This window comes from Gorilla gorilla, chromosome 12, assembly GCF_029281585.2.
Source record: "Gorilla gorilla gorilla isolate KB3781 chromosome 12, NHGRI_mGorGor1-v2.1_pri, whole genome shotgun sequence".
NCBI classification, from domain to species: Eukaryota; Metazoa; Chordata; class Mammalia; order Primates; family Hominidae; genus Gorilla; species Gorilla gorilla.
The window spans coordinates 49,890,619-49,891,673 of NC_073236.2; the positions used below are offsets into that span (position 1 = coordinate 49,890,619).

At 45.3% G+C, this 1,055-nt stretch overlaps 1 pseudogene; it reads right to left on the reverse strand.

The window, feature by feature from the left end:
• Positions 1 to 451: 451 nt before the first annotated feature.
• Positions 452 to 548, reverse strand: LOC115933665 (uncharacterized; annotated as a pseudogene).
• Between the last annotated feature and the right edge of the window lie 507 nt (positions 549 to 1,055).

Consider the following 1,055-nt stretch of genomic DNA (forward strand, 5'->3'; position numbering starts at 1 on the left):
CTAGTACTTTGGAAGGCTGAGGCTGGAGGATTGCTTGAGGCCAGGAGTTCAAGACCAGCCTGGGCAACACAGTGAGCCCGTCTCTACAAAAATAAAGACATAGGAAAAAATTACAAAATTGTATTAAGAGAAATGAGTCCTAAATAACACAGCGAGACCCTGTCTTTACAAAAATACAAATAAATTAGCCAGCCTGGGCACATAGTAAGACCTCGCCTCTATAAAAAATAAGCCAGATGTGATAGAGTGTACCAGTGGTCCCAGCTACTTGGGGCAGTGGGGGGGTGTGGACAGCGGGTGATGGTGGTGGCTGAGGTGGAAGGCTGCAGTTCTAGTTCTTGTATTATCTAGTGTGATATCTGTGATACATACACTCCTCCTTATCTGAGGCAATTAAAGACAAGGTGTCACAGATCACTAAGCACTATAATTGTGCCACTGCACTCCAGCACATCTGGATGTACTGAGGTCATAACAAGGCTTGATGAGGCACATCTCACGCGTGCACATGAAAATCTAATCATCATGCTTATGAGCTGCAAAAGAATTGGAGGCAACATTTTAAAAGTACTTTTTCAGGCCGGGTGCTGTGGTTCACACTTGTAATCCCAGCACTTTGGAAGGCCCAAGCGGGCGGATCATCTGAGGTCATGAGTTAGAGACCAGCCTGGCCAACATGGTGAAACCCCGTCTCTACAAAATACAAAAACTAGCCGGGTGTGGTGGTGCATGCCTGTAGGCCCAGCTACTCGGGAGGCTGAGACAGGAGAATCACTTGAGCTCAGGAGGTGGAGGTTGCAGTGAGCCGAGATCATGCCACTGCACTCCGCCTGGGTAACAGAGTGAGACTCTGTTTTAAAATAAAATGAAAGTACTTTTTCAAAGACATGGCTACTGTTCAGATGCTTGTATTTTTAGGGTGTGTGTGTGTGTGTGTGTGTGTGTGTTAAAAACTTTCCAGTGACTAACACAAGTATTCATTTGTAACCTCAATGTGTACTGTACAGGGTATTATTCCTGCCAATTTAATTCTAACTCTAAGCCCCTATTCTGGT